Here is a 20,293-nt window from a genome sequence, read left to right as displayed (position 1 = left end):
TTGATTGGATCGTGACAGTTGTTATGTCCCAAGCATAGGTAGGGCGTATTTCTAAAGCTAGTCACATGATCACATCTATTCATTCCGCGCTGACGTAGATTTCTTGTGACCAGAGATTCATACTCCAAAACTCTCTTCAGTCAGTTTGTCTTTCGATGTCAATGCGTCTCACAAACAACTGAATATCCAATTTGCCGTAATTATAGACAGGGTAGCTTGAATCGAACAACACATTGCAGATAGCTCTCGATCGGATTATGCAAAGTCACATATTGTTTCATTGAGAAAGACACATTTCCTTGTTTAAAATAATCCGATATCGAGTAGTAGAAAATAATTGATACATCTTATTTATGACAATGATATATGGGCGTGTTTGGGATTTAAGGCAGTCATAAAGTCTAGTACACCCCGGTAAAACATTTTATGGAAACAACAACACTAACCTCTTAGCTGCATTAGTTGACTACCTAATCAATTGTTTATAATGAACGTTCTAGTTCCATTAGTTGCCTCCCTTGATTCGACAAAAGAAAAACGATTGACCCCCTCCTGCAACAATTGAATAAATGGCGAATCCGAAAGGAGGATTGCGTTTTACTAAGGAGCATATATCAGATGGGACTTTCACAACCAAATGTGCCATTCTTCTTAATTTATTATTATTATTATTATTATTATTATTATTATTATTATTATACCCTTGATAACTGTTTATCTACTGTTCTAAATATGAAGTTGAAAGGGACTTATTTTTCATGTCCTTAAATAAGCAGCACTTAAACGTCCTCCATATGTTTCACAGACAAATGTTTTTGTGCATGGGAACAAATTTGATATAATGTCAACATGAATATCGATGTTTCTGGCTGTATTTGAACAACCTCTCATTTTAAATTCTGATAATTCATGTGGTTGGAAAATATTCATGTTCACATAACTTATAAAGGCAGGAATTGTTTGTGTTTAGGACGTTGTTTGTGAATCAAATCCTGAGATCAAAGCGAAAAATACAGAAAACTTACAATTGTATAATAGAAAGTATACCTTTAGAATGACACAAAAGAATCAAACCCCACCGTGACCAATTGAAGAAATACTATGTATCCCAAAATTGATAGCAAATTGTATGACCTCTATTCATATACACCACAATTATTTTACAGGCTCATCTAAAGTTTAATTTTCGAGAACCAGCCTCCGTTTCCTTCCGGAGCAGGATATCAAGTTTGGAAACATGTAATCACTGGAAATGTGTAAATTTGCCTTTTAAGAGCAGATATTGTATGGATTAACGAAAAATTGAAACAAAATAAATTCCATTTTTAATATGGCAATGTCATGTCAGAGGTCAAAACTTTTCGGCACTTTTGGGTGGGATCGCAGGGGTGGTTCAGTATGTATTTTTCACAGGGAGCGCAAAGAAGACCGCAAGCTGACTGTGGGATTTAGCAGCTAGTGAGGGCCAGGGAGACAAACACTCATTTTTGTCTTGGGGTGGGGAAGGGTGATGCCGGCGGTGGGGTGGGAAACACGGGGAGGCTTGTCCACCTGATCACTGTCGAACGTTCCAATGCTATATCATTACATGCCACATTGTTTTTCGTTTGACCTTTTGTTATATTTCACTTTAGCTGCATGTACATTTGACATTTTATTATTGCTAGAACGGTGTAGAAGGTCCAAATTCGCACCAAAAAAGCCGTCATTGAAGCGTGAAAAGTAAATTACATTGACCCACATTTTATATATGAAATCAGATACATATTTACTGAATGTGCCTTTTATTTATATTTTTGTGCCTGAAGATAAATGATAATTTGATGTTATGAATTTAAAATTAAAAACAAAAAACAAAAACCAAATAAAAGTGATTAGCAGAGCGTGGTTTCGATCCACGGACCTCTGGGTTATGGGCCCAGCACGCTTCCACTGCGCCACTCTGCTGTTAGTTGTTATTGTTGTTGTTATAGGGTTTAACGCCATTTTTCAGCACAAGATAGGCTATACATGGCGGCCAGTATTAATGGTGGAGGAAGAACCCGGGAAAACCCCGGAAAGAACCACCGACCCACGAGAAGCTACCGGCAAGCTTTCTCACATGTCCACATTGGCCGAGCCCGAGACTCGAACCCACGCAGACAGAGGTGAGATGGCAGTGATCCGTGACGGAGAGCGCTTTAGACCACTCGGCCACTCGGCTCTGCTGTTAGAAAACATTGATTTTTATAACTTTAAAAAAAAATGGAACTGATATTCACTTATCTGATGTAATACTTACCGAAGTGATGAATACAACGAATGTTCGTACGAGTTTTTTCCCTTGCCTAACAATCCATTGATATGAACATGCTTGCTCACTAAGGGACCGACCATGTATTTGTTTCTGTTTATTGGGTGGGTAGGTGGGTAATGTTGAGTTTTCTCCCAGCCAGGAGAATTGTTTTAATTTACCTGAAGATATATATTTCTTCTTTTAAAGAATATCATGCACTAGGTTCTTTATGTGCACATCAGTTAGAGCTAGGATGGTTCGACGGTTAGAATTTTTTTCTGTCTGAAAAAGACATATATTGAATCGTGAATATCAGACAAAAGTTGTGTGTGGTTTAGGCCAGGTAGCTATAGATCACTCCCTAAATAGTGTACTCATCAAAATACACCGGACGAGGTGGCCGAGTGGTTAAGGCGATGGACTGCTAATCCGTTGGGGTCTCCCCGCGTGGGTTCGAATCCCATCTTCGTCGATATACATTTTATCTGATGTGTAGAACTTTTAGTTATGACTACAAACCGTATTCATCAATATTGTAATGTGATATCGTCACGTCAGAAAGAAAACACGCCTAATGATGTCTCCATGATTTCTTTTTGGTGGTTTGTGTCTTGAATAGACTGACGTTTTGTGCATGTTTGTGACAGGTTTGTGTATTGACCTGTTCCGGCTGCATATTTATAATCGAGTTGTACTTTTTGTGCGTGTGGAACATTTTATCTCCCACAGGAGAAAAAAAACAACAACAACATTTCTTGGCATTGAAATAAAGTCCCAGTAGTGCTAACATGCATGCGGGAAGTGTAGCCAAATATCAATGCCGCGAATCGGCCGATTAGCAGAAACATTTAAGGTTGCGAGCAAGGCAAAAGGGATCAAGCTAAGGTTTGGGAGGGTAAGGGGTGATGTGTTTCCAAAATTCCAAAACGGCACCAAAGCACACGCGTATGTGTCTGTTTACTAGAAGTGTGTGTAATACCCATTAAAACGATGGTCAAATTTTAAGTAACAGGAGACTGTACGTTTGTATACTCGGATAGTCTTGGACAACAATCTAAAATTGCGGTTAATGTTAAGAAGATCAAATAAACTGATGTTATCAGAAGTGTAGAAGAAATGACGGGGAAAATGTTCGTTTATGTAGCTGTCCTTTCACCTGTTCATACTTTAAGTACCTGTGTACCAAACTGATTAAAATCAGATCTCCGCTGTTACCAAATGAAGATCTGACAGCCATCGCTTAGAAGGCATATTCTGGTACTATGCTATTACCATAATTGCTAATTTTATCAACCAGTCAGATGAGGTCTAATATCTTTGCGTTTTGAGAAAGAGCACCGTGGGTGAAAAGCATGAATGTGTATCGAACGATTTGATTCACTTTCAGATTTTTTGAAAGTTGTATTTCCATTGGCTAATTTAATGGTCACCTGAATGTCATTCTTCAGTGGTCATCGTCAGATCTTCACGTAGGACAGCGGAGATCTGATTTTATCAGATTGGTGTCTATGTTGACTGGGGTATATATATTCCTCTTCATATTCTTTCTAATTTCTACTTATTTCTTCTTCTGAAAGGTACACAGGTACATCAAGTATGAACATGTGAACGTAATACCTTCCAGATGTATAGCGCACAAGCAATGGACTCTCTCCAGTTCACTTATATTCTGAGGGCTAGGGTTAAATTAAGTTTCACAATAATACAACGTTCATGGAATCGCAGTAGTTTCATGTAAAATATAATTTGTGAGCCGACTAATTCCATACCTGTGTACTCCAATATTAATAAAACCAATAACGTACTTGCAAGTTTATCTTTAACCTCTTTAAGTTCTGTATATAATCTGCTATACTTAGACACGTTAACACCAAAATGTCTACATAACTGCTGTTTCTGGAGCACTCTCAAAATCCAAGAACCATTTTCACTTGTTTCGTTTGTAGTCAGACGACTTTTCGGTGAACACAACGATCTTAGGTTTCTAGAAGTTATATCCAAATGCCGACTTTATGGAGTGCACGTTGCATATAAAACAGTATCTGATCCACTAATACCGTGTGCAACAATTGTGGAGACCAATACGAGTTATAGCACTACCTTGGTAGGTGGTTACAATAGCTGCAATTGATCGGCATAAGAAACACATACATATCGATGATATTGCTATTCGAGAGCTTCATAATTACTGTTTGATAGCAATATTTACGATCACTGGAGATCAAGAGAGAATGGTACTAGGCGAACTATGGAAGTGCAGGATGGACTATATCTTAAATTCCTCCAAATTGCAAAATATTTTGTCATGCATGTACATCATTATGAGATCGATCCTAAAATAACTACATGCAACGAAGAAATTAGGCACTTACTTAAATTAGATAACGTTTGTAATGATGAATAGGTATGTAGAGTGAAATCTATTATTGTTGAGGGAAAGAGTAAAATATTTTAGTGAACAACTCACTTAGTGGATAATGCAAAATATAAAAGTAAGAATTCTCGCTCCTATACAGTACGAAGAGAAAGAAAGAAAGTTTCCAAGAATTGTATAGATGTCAAGACAAAATGATTTTATTTTCTGTAAAATTTACCGCTAAAGATTCATTTGATATCAATACATATGAAGAACTCGAACAACAATGAAGTGACTAAGAAATAAGATTGTTTTGAGGTGTTATACCGAGATTTTAATCCAGTTTGGTGACTGAAAGTGACGCAAATAGCAAATACTTTCCAAATCCTGAAAAATATCAACAAAAACGAGATGTTATTAAGGAATCCATTGATGGCTTTGGCTCACTTGTTTCAAATGAAAATCAAATATTAAAATACGTTTATAAGTTTTATTGTATTTTGTAATTATCGAACACAGTTGATGAGAGTTGTAAAGAATCAGTTTTAATCTTGGTAAATTCATCCATACCTGCTGATGATACGTATTTGAGTAGGGTCATACAAGGGTTGATAAAATACATGCAGCTATAAATATAATGTCTAAAATTAGATATTTTGGTCTGGTTAAATCGATAAGGTAGTTGTATTTTACAACGTTTTAAATTATGAATATGATAATCTGTTAGAGATTTTTTTCTTCTTCAGATCGTTAACAAGGAATCAATTACGTCATGGGCAGTGAGATTTGATACAATATCATTTTTTACAACACCAAGAGCGACTAAAGAAGCTGGAAATATTGGCGAAATATAAGACTATTTAATGTAGATGATACAATTTTGGCGAGGGTTATGGCTCATGGTTTGAAATGGGTATTACCCAAAATTATGCCTCTAATTCAGACATGCTCTGTAGTTTGAAGGGATATTGCTGATACAACATTCACTGTAGGAGATGTCATTGCTATGACCTAGAGGGACAACATCGATGGATATACCTTAACAATTGATAAAAGCAAAGTTTTTGACAGAGTCAAAAGTTTGTCTCATTCACATAAATTTTGGATTTGGTCAAATTTTTATTCAGCCGTTATTAAAGACAGTGTTAAATGCAGTGTGCATCTAACACCATTCTTTCCGATTAAAACTTCTTTCTGATAAGGCTGTTCTCTATCGGTAATGCTATATATAATGCCAGTTGAACGTTAAGGGTGATACTAGAGTGGCAAATGTATTTTTTCTAGTGAGTAAATGTCTCCAAAACAAAATACACTACTCCAAAAGGAAACAGCGGCTGGTTTACGGAAAATCAAGCTACTTGAAAGCGAGTAAAACATTTGTGCTATACATGAACAGAAGTCATACAATTTAGTATCACCTCTGTGTAATAAGTTTCAAATTTAGACAAAGTCTTATTCTAACTGAGCTCCAGCACTAGTTCCCAAAATTAAGATAACGTGATCACAATGTTGAAATTGGAGCTGTCTGCAGAATTCAACAGAGACTGCCTGATGAATTAAATAAAAGTTCCGTTTGTTTTCTTTATTCCCTTTTGAACCATATCCTTTACAATATAAACCAAGTACAATAAATGATTGATTAATAGATTCTTTCTTTGCTAATGTCATGGTTGTACCATCGGCATGTTGAAAGACTTTACTTGTACTGCTAGACAATAGAAATAGAGCAACATTGACATAATAATTTATAATTATAGCGAGCCCTAAATGTTCCGCTTCAAATAAATATAGCATAGTTAGTATAGGGCAACTTTGGAGGACTGAATGTTTAATTGAAAAGGCTTTCATTAAATGCATTTAACACTGTTTCTAATTTCAATATAAAATATTTGTATCCATTAAATAAAGCTGTCACCAAACCCGAATTGTCGTAAAAGAGATACCAGTATGAATGGTTGACTCTGTGAAAAGCTTTTTCGTGATCAGTTTCATCACCTCTTTCTTCACCATCTGCACCCTGTATTACTTCATCAACCTCGTGTTCATCATCTTCTAGAACTTGAATCCCCAATCTATCTTCCTTTGTGGCAACGTCAGCAATTTGGTAATTAATTTCTTCAATTTAATCATTTAGCATGTAACATCTTTAGGCAGTTGCATTTCTTAAGTCATATTTCCCACATGAACACAAATAAAGAAAATTTCCACAATTGTCAGAGCTTTGCCTTTTGTACTTCCTAGGAACATGACGCTGTTTCCAACAGTTGTGGCACACGAAATGTGTGCAATCTGTCATCATGCGACCCGGGTCAAGACAAAAAGAGCGCACCTTTACTTGATTATCATGCAATAACTTAACGAACTAATGGTCACTTACAGTTTGATGCTTCCGACTGTAGGGCTAAGATTTTATCTCTTTTGGAAAACTGTATTTTACATAATATTACAAATCTATGTTCTTAATCAAAGTAATAGAAAAGATGTAAATCCAGCAAGTATTGTAAAATGTAACAAATACTTTCTCTAGAATACGAAATAAAACATGTAATAACAAATAATAAATATTAAAAAAATAACAAACAATCAAAATTAAATATCCAAAACAAAAATGCGTCACGTCTGTCACAAGATTTCTAGGGTAGTATCTATCCTGAATGGGAGATAGGAATTCCACTCCGTATTCTCTTATCTTGATACCGATCTGTTCGTCGGAAGCGTGTGCAAGTAAGAGAGGTATTGACACAATAATAGTGTCAGAATATGAGGAAGTACAGTCATAGTTATCACTGTCAATTCCACTTTAGATTATACTCTTTATTTGGCAACGTAACCTCATACAAATTTGAAACTTTCGGCACAACTACATAGAAAGACATTTTGTTTTTTCGTTGATTGATTGGATCGTGACAGTTGTTATGTCCCAAGCATAGGTAGGGCGTATTTCTAAAGCTAGTCACATGATCACATCTATTCATTCCGCGCTGACGTAGATTTCTTGTGACCAGAGATTCATACTCCAAAACTCTCTTCAGTCAGTTTGTCTTTCGATGTCAATGCGTCTCACAAACAACTGAATATCCAATTTGCCGTAATTATAGACAGGGTAGCTTGAATCGAACAACACATTGCAGATAGCTCTCGATCGGATTATGCAAAGTCACATATTGTTTCATTGAGAAAGACACATTTCCTTGTTTAAAATAATCCGATATCGAGTAGTAGAAAATAATTGATACATCTTATTTATGACAATGATATATGGGCGTGTTTGGGATTTAAGGCAGTCATAAAGTCTAGTACACCCCGGTAAAACATTTTATGGAAACAACAACACTAACCTCTTAGCTGCATTAGTTGACTACCTAATCAATTGTTTATAATGAACGTTCTAGTTCCATTAGTTGCCTCCCTTGATTCGACAAAAGAAAAACGATTGACCCCCTCCTGCAACAATTGAATAAATGGCGAATCCGAAAGGAGGATTGCGTTTTACTAAGGAGCATATATCAGATGGGACTTTCACAACCAAATGTGCCATTCTTCTTAATTTATTATTATTATTATTATTATTATTATTATTATTATTATACCCTTGATAACTGTTTATCTACTGTTCTAAATATGAAGTTGAAAGGGACTTATTTTTCATGTCCTTAAATAAGCAGCACTTAAACGTCCTCCATATGTTTCACAGACAAATGTTTTTGTGCATGGGAACAAATTTGATATAATGTCAACATGAATATCGATGTTTCTGGCTGTATTTGAACAACCTCTCATTTTAAATTCTGATAATTCATGTGGTTGGAAAATATTCATGTTCACATAACTTATAAAGGCAGGAATTGTTTGTGTTTAGGACGTTGTTTGTGAATCAAATCCTGAGATCAAAGCGAAAAATACAGAAAACTTACAATTGTATAATAGAAAGTATACCTTTAGAATGACACAAAAGAATCAAACCCCACCGTGACCAATTGAAGAAATACTATGTATCCCAAAATTGATAGCAAATTGTATGACCTCTATTCATATACACCACAATTATTTTACAGGCTCATCTAAAGTTTAATTTTCGAGAACCAGCCTCCGTTTCCTTCCGGAGCAGGATATCAAGTTTGGAAACATGTAATCACTGGAAATGTGTAAATTTGCCTTTTAAGAGCAGATATTGTATGGATTAACGAAAAATTGAAACAAAATAAATTCCATTTTTAATATGGCAATGTCATGTCAGAGGTCAAAACTTTTCGGCACTTTTGGGTGGGATCGCAGGGGTGGTTCAGTATGTATTTTTCACAGGGAGCGCAAAGAAGACCGCAAGCTGACTGTGGGATTTAGCAGCTAGTGAGGGCCAGGGAGACAAACACTCATTTTTGTCTTGGGGTGGGGAAGGGTGATGCCGGCGGTGGGGTGGGAAACACGGGGAGGCTTGTCCACCTGATCACTGTCGAACGTTCCAATGCTATATCATTACATGCCACATTGTTTTTCGTTTGACCTTTTGTTATATTTCACTTTAGCTGCATGTACATTTGACATTTTATTATTGCTAGAACGGTGTAGAAGGTCCAAATTCGCACCAAAAAAGCCGTCATTGAAGCGTGAAAAGTAAATTACATTGACCCACATTTTATATATGAAATCAGATACATATTTACTGAATGTGCCTTTTATTTATATTTTTGTGCCTGAAGATAAATGATAATTTGATGTTATGAATTTAAAATTAAAAACAAAAAACAAAAACCAAATAAAAGTGATTAGCAGAGCGTGGTTTCGATCCACGGACCTCTGGGTTATGGGCCCAGCACGCTTCCACTGCGCCACTCTGCTGTTAGTTGTTATTGTTGTTGTTATAGGGTTTAACGCCATTTTTCAGCACAAGATAGGCTATACATGGCGGCCAGTATTAATGGTGGAGGAAGAACCCGGGAAAACCCCGGAAAGAACCACCGACCCACGAGAAGCTACCGGCAAGCTTTCTCACATGTCCACATTGGCCGAGCCCGAGACTCGAACCCACGCAGACAGAGGTGAGATGGCAGTGATCCGTGACGGAGAGCGCTTTAGACCACTCGGCCACTCGGCTCTGCTGTTAGAAAACATTGATTTTTATAACTTTAAAAAAAAATGGAACTGATATTCACTTATCTGATGTAATACTTACCGAAGTGATGAATACAACGAATGTTCGTACGAGTTTTTTCCCTTGCCTAACAATCCATTGATATGAACATGCTTGCTCACTAAGGGACCGACCATGTATTTGTTTCTGTTTATTGGGTGGGTAGGTGGGTAATGTTGAGTTTTCTCCCAGCCAGGAGAATTGTTTTAATTTACCTGAAGATATATATTTCTTCTTTTAAAGAATATCATGCACTAGGTTCTTTATGTGCACATCAGTTAGAGCTAGGATGGTTCGACGGTTAGAATTTTTTTCTGTCTGAAAAAGACATATATTGAATCGTGAATATCAGACAAAAGTTGTGTGTGGTTTAGGCCAGGTAGCTATAGATCACTCCCTAAATAGTGTACTCATCAAAATACACCGGACGAGGTGGCCGAGTGGTTAAGGCGATGGACTGCTAATCCGTTGGGGTCTCCCCGCGTGGGTTCGAATCCCATCTTCGTCGATATACATTTTATCTGATGTGTAGAACTTTTAGTTATGACTACAAACCGTATTCATCAATATTGTAATGTGATATCGTCACGTCAGAAAGAAAACACGCCTAATGATGTCTCCATGATTTCTTTTTGGTGGTTTGTGTCTTGAATAGACTGACGTTTTGTGCATGTTTGTGACAGGTTTGTGTATTGACCTGTTCCGGCTGCATATTTATAATCGAGTTGTACTTTTTGTGCGTGTGGAGCATTTTATCTCCCACAGGAGAAAAAAAACAACAACAACATTTCTTGGCATTGAAATAAAGTCCCAGTAGTGCTAACATGCATGCGGGAAGTGTAGCCAAATATCAATGCCGCGAATCGGCCGATTAGCAGAAACATTTAAGGTTGCGAGCAAGGCAAAAGGGATCAAGCTAAGGTTTGGGAGGGTAAGGGGTGATGTGTTTCCAAAATTCCAAAACGGCACCAAAGCACACGCGTATGTGTCTGTTTACTAGAAGTGTGTGTAATACCCATTAAAACGATGGTCAAATTTTAAGTAACAGGAGACTGTACGTTTGTATACTCGGATAGTCTTGGACAACAATCTAAAATTGCGGTTAATGTTAAGAAGATCAAATAAACTGATGTTATCAGAAGTGTAGAAGAAATGACGGGGAAAATGTTCGTTTATGTAGCTGTCCTTTCACCTGTTCATACTTTAAGTACCTGTGTACCAAACTGATTAAAATCAGATCTCCGCTGTTACCAAATGAAGATCTGACAGCCATCGCTTAGAAGGCATATTCTGGTACCTATGCTATTACCATAATTGCTAATTTTATCAACCAGTCAGATGAGGTCTAATATCTTTGCGTTTTGAGAAAGAGCACCGTGGGTGAAAAGCATGAATGTGTATCGAACGATTTGATTCACTTTCAGATTTTTTGAAAGTTGTATTTCCATTGGCTAATTTAATGGTCACCTGAATGTCATTCTTCAGTGGTCATCGTCAGATCTTCACGTAGGACAGCGGAGATCTGATTTTATCAGATTGGTGTCTATGTTGACCGGGGTATATATATTCCTCTTCATATTCTTTCTAATTTCTACTTATTTCTTCTTCTGAAAGGTACACAGGTACATCAAGTATGAACATGTGAACGTAATACCTTCCAGATGTATAGCGCACAAGCAATGGACTCTCTCCAGTTCACTTATATTCTGAGGGCTAGGGTTAAATTAAGTTTCACAATAATACAACGTTCATGGAATCGCAGTAGTTTCATGTAAAATATAATTTGTGAGCCGACTAATTCCATACCTGTGTACTCCAATATTAATAAAACCAATAACGTACTTGCAAGTTTATCTTTAACCTCTTTAAGTTCTGTATATAATCTGCTATACTTAGACACGTTAACACCAAAATGTCTACATAACTGCTGTTTCTGGAGCACTCTCAAAATCCAAGAACCATTTTCACTTGTTTCGTTTGTAGTCAGACGACTTTTCGGTGAACACAACGATCTTAGGTTTCTAGAAGTTATATCCAAATGCCGACTTTATGGAGTGCACGTTGCATATAAAACAGTATCTGATCCACTAATACCGTGTGCAACAATTGTGGAGACCAATACGAGTTATAGCACTACCTTGGTAGGTGGTTACAATAGCTGCAATTGATCGGCATAAGAAACACATACATATCGATGATATTGCTATTCGAGAGCTTCATAATTACTGTTTGATAGCAATATTTACGATCACTGGAGATCAAGAGAGAATGGTACTAGGCGAACTATGGAAGTGCAGGATGGACTATATCTTAAATTCCTCCAAATTGCAAAATATTTTGTCATGCATGTACATCATTATGAGATCGATCCTAAAATAACTACATGCAACGAAGAAATTAGGCACTTACTTAAATTAGATAACGTTTGTAATGATGAATAGGTATGTAGAGTGAAATCTATTATTGTTGAGGGAAAGAGTAAAATATTTTAGTGAACAACTCACTTAGTGGATAATGCAAAATATAAAAGTAAGAATTCTCGCTCCTATACAGTACGAAGAGAAAGAAAGAAAGTTTCCAAGAATTGTATAGATGTCAAGACAAAATGATTTTATTTTCTGTAAAATTTACCGCTAAAGATTCATTTGATATCAATACATATGAAGAACTCGAACAACAATGAAGTGACTAAGAAATAAGATTGTTTTGAGGTGTTATACCGAGATTTTAATCCAGTTTGGTGACTGAAAGTGACGCAAATAGCAAATACTTTCCAAATCCTGAAAAATATCAACAAAAACGAGATGTTATTAAGGAATCCATTGATGGCTTTGGCTCACTTGTTTCAAATGAAAATCAAATATTAAAATACGTTTATAAGTTTTATTGTATTTTGTAATTATCGAACACAGTTGATGAGAGTTGTAAAGAATCAGTTTTAATCTTGGTAAATTCATCCATACCTGCTGATGATACGTATTTGAGTAGGGTCATACAAGGGTTGATAAAATACATGCAGCTATAAATATAACGTCTAAAATTAGATATTTTGGTCTGGTTAAATCGATAAGGTAGTTGTATTTTACAACGTTTTAAATTATGAATATGATAATCTGTTAGAGATTTTTTTCTTCTTCAGATCGTTAACAAGGAATCAATTACGTCATGGGCAGTGAGATTTGATACAATATCATTTTTTACAACACCAAGAGCGACTAAAGAAGCTGGAAATATTGGCGAAATATAAGACTATTTAATGTAGATGATACAATTTTGGCGAGGGTTATGGCTCATGGTTTGAAATGGGTATTACCCAAAATTATGCCTCTAATTCAGACATGCTCTGTAGTTTGAAGGGATATTGCTGATACAACATTCACTGTAGGAGATGTCATTGCTATGACCTAGAGGGACAACATCGATGGATATACCTTAACAATTGATAAAAGCAAAGTTTTTGACAGAGTCAAAAGTTTGTCTCATTCACATAAATTTTGGATTTGGTCAAATTTTTATTCAGCCGTTATTAAAGACAGTGTTAAATGCAGTGTGCATCTAACACCATTCTTTCCGATTAAAACTTCTTTCTGATAAGGCTGTTCTCTATCGGTAATGCTATATATAATGCCAGTTGAACGTTAAGGGTGATACTAGAGTGGCAAATGTATTTTTTCTAGTGAGTAAATGTCTCCAAAACAAAATACACTACTCCAAAAGGAAACAGCGGCTGGTTTACGGAAAATCAAGCTACTTGAAAGCGAGTAAAACATTTGTGCTATACATGAACAGAAGTCATACAATTTAGTATCACCTCTGTGTAATAAGTTTCAAATTTAGACAAAGTGTTATTCTAACTGAGCTCCAGCACTAGTTCCCAAAATTAAGATAACGTGATCACAATGTTGAAATTGGAGCTGTCTGCAGAATTCAACAGAGACTGCCTGATGAATTAAATAAAAGTTCCGTTTGTTTTCTTTATTCCCTTTTGAACCATATCCTTTACAATATAAACCAAGTACAATAAATGATTGATTAATAGATTCTTTCTTTGCTAATGTCATGGTTGTACCATCGGCATGTTGAAAGACTTTACTTGTACTGCTAGACAATAGAAATAGAGCAACATTGACATAATAATTTATAATTATAGCGAGCCCTAAATGTTCCGCTTCAAATAAATATAGCATAGTTAGTATAGGGCAACTTTGGAGGACTGAATGTTTAATTGAAAAGGCTTTCATTAAATGCATTTAACACTGTTTCTAATTTCAATATAAAATATTTGTATCCATTAAATAAAGCTGTCACCAAACCCGAATTGTCGTAAAAGAGATACCAGTATGAATGGTTGACTCTGTGAAAAGCTTTTTCGTGATCAGTTTCATCACCTCTTTCTTCACCATCTGCACCCTGTATTACTTCATCAACCTCGTGTTCATCATCTTCTAGAACTTGAATCCCCAATCTATCTTCCTTTGTGGCAACGTCAGCAATTCGGTAATTAATTTCTTCAATTTAATCATTTAGCATGTAACATCTTTAGGCAGTTGCATTTCTTAAGTCATATTTCCCACATGAACACAAATAAAGAAAATTTCCACAATTGTCAGAGCTTTGCCTTTTGTACTTCCTAGGAACATGACGCTGTTTCCAACAGTTGTGGCACACGAAATGTGTGCAATCTGTCATCATGCGACCCGGGTCAAGACAAAAAGAGCGCACCTTTACTTGATTATCATGCAATAACTTAACGAACTAATGGTCACTTACAGTTTGATGCTTCCGACTGTAGGGCTAAGATTTTATCTCTTTTGGAAAACTGTATTTTACATAATATTACAAATCTATGTTCTTAATCAAAGTAATAGAAAAGATGTAAATCCAGCAAGTATTGTAAAATGTAACAAATACTTTCTCTAGAATACGAAATAAAACATGTAATAACAAATAATAAATATTAAAAAAATAACAAACAATCAAAATTAAATATCCAAAACAAAAATGCGTCACGTCTGTCACAAGATTTCTAGGGTAGTATCTATCCTGAATGGGAGATAGGAATTCCACTCCGTATTCTCTTATCTTGATACCGATCTCTTCGTCGGAAACGTGTGCAAGTAAGAGAGGTATTGACACAATAATAGTGTCAGAATATGAGGAAGTACAGTCATAGTTATCACTGTCAATTCCACTTTAGATTATACTCTTTATTTGGCAACGTAACCTCATACAAATTTGAAACTTTCGGCACAACTACATAGAAAGACATTTTGTTTTTTCGTTGATTGATTGGATCGTGACAGTTGTTATGTCCCAAGCATAGGTAGGGCGTATTTCTAAAGCTAGTCACATGATCACATCTATTCATTCCGCGCTGACGTAGATTTCTTGTGACCAGAGATTCATACTCCAAAACTCTCTTCAGTCAGTTTGTCTTTCGATGTCAATGCGTCTCACAAACAACTGAATATCCAATTTGCCGTAATTATAGACAGGGTAGCTTGAATCGAACAACACATTGCAGATAGCTCTCGATCGGATTATGCAAAGTCACATATTGTTTCATTGAGAAAGACACATTTCCTTGTTTAAAATAATCCGATATCGAGTAGTAGAAAATAATTGATACATCTTATTTATGACAATGATATATGGGCGTGTTTGGGATTTAAGGCAGTCATAAAGTCTAGTACACCCCGGTAAAACATTTTATGGAAACAACAACACTAACCTCTTAGCTGCATTAGTTGACTACCTAATCAATTGTTTATAATGAACGTTCTAGTTCCATTAGTTGCCTCCCTTGATTCGACAAAAGAAAAACGATTGACCCCCTCCTGCAACAATTGAATAAATGGCGAATCCGAAAGGAGGATTGCGTTTTACTAAGGAGCATATATCAGATGGGACTTTCACAACCAAATGTGCCATTCTTCTTAATTTATTATTATTATTATTATTATTATTATTATTATTATTATTATTATACCCTTGATAACTGTTTATCTACTGTTCTAAATATGAAGTTGAAAGGGACTTATTTTTCATGTCCTTAAATAAGCAGCACTTAAACGTCCTCCATATGTTTCACAGACAAATGTTTTTGTGCATGGGAACAAATTTGATATAATGTCAACATGAATATCGATGTTTCTGGCTGTATTTGAACAACCTCTCATTTTAAATTCTGATAATTCATGTGGTTGGAAAATATTCATGTTCACATAACTTATAAAGGCAGGAATTGTTTGTGTTTAGGACGTTGTTTGTGAATCAAATCCTGAGATCAAAGCGAAAAATACAGAAAACTTACAATTGTATAATAGAAAGTATACCTTTAGAATGACACAAAAGAATCAAACCCCACCGTGACCAATTGAAGAAATACTATGTATCCCAAAATTGATAGCAAATTGTATGACCTCTATTCATATACACCACAATTATTTTACAGGCTCATCTAAAGTTTAATTTTCGAGAACCAGCCTCCGTTTCCTTCCGGAGCAGGATATCAAGTTTGGAAACATGTAATCACTGGAAATGTGTAAATTTGCCTTTTAAGAGCAGATATTGTATGGATTAACGAAAAATTGAAACAAAATAAATTCCATTTTTAATATGGCAATGTCATGTCAGAGGTCAAAACTTTTCGGCACTTTTGGGTGGGATCGCAGGGGTGGTTCAGTATGTATTTTTCACAGGGAGCGCAAAGAAGACCGCAAGCTGACTGTGGGATTTAGCAGCTAGTGAGGGCCAGGGAGACAAACACTCATTTTTGTCTTGGGGTGGGGAAGGGTGATGCCGGCGGTGGGGTGGGAAACACGGGGAGGCTTGTCCACCTGATCACTGTCGAACGTTCCAATGCTATATCATTACATGCCACATTGTTTTTCGTTTGACCTTTTGTTATATTTCACTTTAGCTGCATGTACATTTGACATTTTATTATTGCTAGAACGGTGTAGAAGGTCCAAATTCGCACCAAAAAAGCCGTCATTGAAGCGTGAAAAGTAAATTACATTGACCCACATTTTATATATGAAATCAGATACATATTTACTGAATGTGCCTTTTATTTATATTTTTGTGCCTGAAGATAAATGATAATTTGATGTTATGAATTTAAAATTAAAAACAAAAAACAAAAACCAAATAAAAGTGATTAGCAGAGCGTGGTTTCGATCCACGGACCTCTGGGTTATGGGCCCAGCACGCTTCCACTGCGCCACTCTGCTGTTAGTTGTTATTGTTGTTGTTATAGGGTTTAACGCCATTTTTCAGCACAAGATAGGCTATACATGGCGGCCAGTATTAATGGTGGAGGAAGAACCCGGGAAAACCCCGGAAAGAACCACCGACCCACGAGAAGCTACCGGCAAGCTTTCTCACATGTCCACATTGGCCGAGCCCGAGACTCGAACCCACGCAGACAGAGGTGAGATGGCAGTGATCCGTGACGGAGAGCGCTTTAGACCACTCGGCCACTCGGCTCTGCTGTTAGAAAACATTGATTTTTATAACTTTAAAAAAAAATGGAACTGATATTCACTTATCTGATGTAATACTTACCGAAGTGATGAATACAACGAATGTTCGTACGAGTTTTTTCCCTTGCCTAACAATCCATTGATATGAACATGCTTGCTCACTAAGGGACCGACCATGTATTTGTTTCTGTTTATTGGGTGGGTAGGTGGGTAATGTTGAGTTTTCTCCCAGCCAGGAGAATTGTTTTAATTTACCTGAAGATATATATTTCTTCTTTTAAAGAATATCATGCACTAGGTTCTTTATGTGCACATCAGTTAGAGCTAGGATGGTTCGACGGTTAGAATTTTTTTCTGTCTGAAAAAGACATATATTGAATCGTGAATATCAGACAAAAGTTGTGTGTGGTTTAGGCCAGGTAGCTATAGATCACTCCCTAAATAGTGTACTCATCAAAATACACCGGACGAGGTGGCCGAGTGGTTAAGGCGATGGACTGCTAATCCGTTGGGGTCTCCCCGCGTGGGTTCGAATCCCATCTTCGTCGATATACATTTTATCTGATGTGTAGAACTTTTAGTTATGACTACAAACCGTATTCATCAATATTGTAATGTGATATCGTCACGTCAGAAAGAAAACACGCCTAATGATGTCTCCATGATTTCTTTTTGGTGGTTTGTGTCTTGAATAGACTGACGTTTTGTGCATGTTTGTGACAGGTTTGTGTATTGACCTGTTCCGGCTGCATATTTATAATCGAGTTGTACTTTTTGTGCGTGTGGAGCATTTTATCTCCCACAGGAGAAAAAAAACAACAACAACATTTCTTGGCATTGAAATAAAGTCCCAGTAGTGCTAACATGCATGCGGGAAGTGTAGCCAAATATCAATGCCGCGAATCGGCCGATTAGCAGAAACATTTAAGGTTGCGAGCAAGGCAAAAGGGATCAAGCTAAGGTTTGGGAGGGTAAGGGGTGATGTGTTTCCAAAATTCCAAAACGGCACCAAAGCACACGCGTATGTGTCTGTTTACTAGAAGTGTGTGTAATACCCATTAAAACGATGGTCAAATTTTAAGTAACAGGAGACTGTACGTTTGTATACTCGGATAGTCTTGGACAACAATCTAAAATTGCGGTTAATGTTAAGAAGATCAAATAAACTGATGTTATCAGAAGTGTAGAAGAAATGACGGGGAAAATGTTCGTTTATGTAGCTGTCCTTTCACCTGTTCATACTTTAAGTACCTGTGTACCAAACTGATTAAAATCAGATCTCCGCTGTTACCAAATGAAGATCTGACAGCCATCGCTTAGAAGGCATATTCTGGTACCTATGCTATTACCATAATTGCTAATTTTATCAACCAGTCAGATGAGGTCTAATATCTTTGCGTTTTGAGAAAGAGCACCGTGGGTGAAAAGCATGAATGTGTATCGAACGATTTGATTCACTTTCAGATTTTTTGAAAGTTGTATTTCCATTGGCTAATTTAATGGTCACCTGAATGTCATTCTTCAGTGGTCATCGTCAGATCTTCACGTAGGACAGCGGAGATCTGATTTTATCAGATTGGTGTCTATGTTGACCGGGGTATATATATTCCTCTTCATATTCTTTCTAATTTCTACTTATTTCTTCTTCTGAAAGGTACACAGGTACATCAAGTATGAACATGTGAACGTAATACCTTCCAGATGTATAGCGCACAAGCAATGGACTCTCTCCAGTTCACTTATATTCTGAGGGCTAGGGTTAAATTAAGTTTCACAATAATACAACGTTCATGGAATCGCAGTAGTTTCATGTAAAATATAATTTGTGAGCCGACTAATTCCATACCTGTGTACTCCAATATTAATAAAACCAATAACGTACTTGCAAGTTTATCTTTAACCTCTTTAAGTTCTGTATATAATCTGCTATACTTAGACACGTTAACACCAAAATGTCTACATAACTGCTGTTTCTGGAGCACTCTCAAAATCCAAGAACCATTTTCACTTGTTTCGTTTGTAGTCAGACGACTTTTCGGTGAACACAACGATCTTAGGTTTCTAGAAGTTATATCCAAATGCCGACTTTATGGAGTGCACGTTGCATATAAAACAGTATCTGATCCACTAATACCGTGTGCAACAATTGTGGAGACCAATACGAGTTATAGCACTACCTTGGTAGGTGGTTACAATAGCTGCAATTGATCGGCATAAGAAACACATACATATCGATGATATTGCTATTCGAGAGCTTCATAATTACTGTTTGATAGCAATATTTACGATCACTGGAGATCAAGAGAGAATGGTACTAGGCGAACTATGGAAGTGCAGGATGGACTATATCTTAAATTCCTCCAAATTGCAAAATATTTTGTCATGCATGTACATCATTATGAGATCGATCCTAAAATAACTACATGCAACGAAGAAATTAGGCACTTACTTAAATTAGATAACGTTTGTAATGATGAATAGGTATGTAGAGTGAAATCTATTATTGTTGAGGGAAAGAGTAAAATATTTTAGTGAACAACTCACTTAGTGGATAATGCAAAATATAAAAGTAAGAATTCTCGCTCCTATACAGTACGAAGAGAAAGAAAGAAAGTTTCCAAGAATTGTATAGATGTCAAGACAAAATGATTTTATTTTCTGTAAAATTTACCGCTAAAGATTCATTTGATATCAATACATATGAAGAACTCGAACAACAATGAAGTGACTAAGAAATAAGATTGTTTTGAGGTGTTATACCGAGATTTTAATCCAGTTTGGTGACTGAAAGTGACGCAAATAGCAAATACTTTCCAAATCCTGAAAAATATCAACAAAAACGAGATGTTATTAAGGAATCCATTGATGGCTTTGGCTCACTTGTTTCAAATGAAAATCAAATATTAAAATACGTTTATAAGTTTTATTGTATTTTGTAATTATCGAACACAGTTGATGAGAGTTGTAAAGAATCAGTTTTAATCTTGGTAAATTCATCCATACCTGCTGATGATACGTATTTGAGTAGGGTCATACAAGGGTTGATA

The 20,293-nt window shown here is 36.3% G+C and overlaps 6 non-coding genes across 6 annotated transcripts; 3 read left to right on the top strand and 3 right to left on the bottom strand.

Annotated features, from left to right (window-relative positions):
- Positions 1-1,875: 1,875 nt before the first annotated feature.
- On the bottom strand, positions 1,876-1,947 carry Trnam-cau (transfer RNA methionine (anticodon CAU)). Its single transcript has one exon. It is a non-coding gene; the product is annotated as a tRNA-Met (tRNA).
- Positions 1,948-2,665: 718 nt separating this feature from the next.
- Trnas-gcu (transfer RNA serine (anticodon GCU)) lies at positions 2,666-2,747 on the top strand. Its single transcript has one exon. It is a non-coding gene; the product is annotated as a tRNA-Ser (tRNA).
- A 6,648-nt stretch (positions 2,748-9,395) lies between these two features.
- On the bottom strand, positions 9,396-9,467 carry Trnam-cau (transfer RNA methionine (anticodon CAU)). Its single transcript has one exon. It is a non-coding gene; the product is annotated as a tRNA-Met (tRNA).
- Positions 9,468-10,185: 718 nt separating this feature from the next.
- Trnas-gcu (transfer RNA serine (anticodon GCU)) lies at positions 10,186-10,267 on the top strand. The gene has a single exon. It is a non-coding gene; the product is annotated as a tRNA-Ser (tRNA).
- A 6,655-nt stretch (positions 10,268-16,922) lies between these two features.
- Trnam-cau (transfer RNA methionine (anticodon CAU)) lies at positions 16,923-16,994 on the bottom strand. Its single transcript has one exon. It is a non-coding gene; the product is annotated as a tRNA-Met (tRNA).
- Positions 16,995-17,712: 718 nt separating this feature from the next.
- Trnas-gcu (transfer RNA serine (anticodon GCU)) lies at positions 17,713-17,794 on the top strand. Its single transcript has one exon. It is a non-coding gene; the product is annotated as a tRNA-Ser (tRNA).
- The last annotated feature ends 2,499 nt before the right edge of the window (positions 17,795-20,293 follow it).

Source organism: Sinohyriopsis cumingii, unplaced genomic scaffold (assembly GCF_028554795.1).
Source record: "Sinohyriopsis cumingii isolate HCF-2022 unplaced genomic scaffold, ASM2855479v2 utg000646l, whole genome shotgun sequence".
NCBI lineage: Eukaryota > Metazoa > Mollusca > Bivalvia > Unionida > Unionidae > Sinohyriopsis > Sinohyriopsis cumingii.
This window is presented reverse-complemented; position numbering and strand designations above follow the sequence as displayed.